Below are 235 nucleotides of genomic sequence, written 5' to 3' on the forward strand. Positions count from 1 at the left end.
ATAGAATCAGGGCTTTATAGGAAAAGTCTCTGTTGCACCAGATGACAAGCCTGTGCATGCTATTCATTTCTGTAAACTTAACTGGTGTGTGTTTATATTTTATGTCATATTCATTTTGTTCTGTTATTCATCTCTCATGTACCTTGGAATAAAAGTTATTTACAGTAAATGTGTTATTTTAGGGAAAAATCGTATTCGCTTTCTTGCTGAGAGTTAGATGAGAAGACTGATATCA

The sequence above is a fragment of the Morone saxatilis genome, unplaced genomic scaffold (assembly GCF_004916995.1).
Source record: "Morone saxatilis isolate NCDOM2014 unplaced genomic scaffold, NCSU_SB_2.0 Contig7, whole genome shotgun sequence".
Lineage (NCBI taxonomy): Eukaryota > Metazoa > Chordata > Actinopteri > Moronidae > Morone > Morone saxatilis.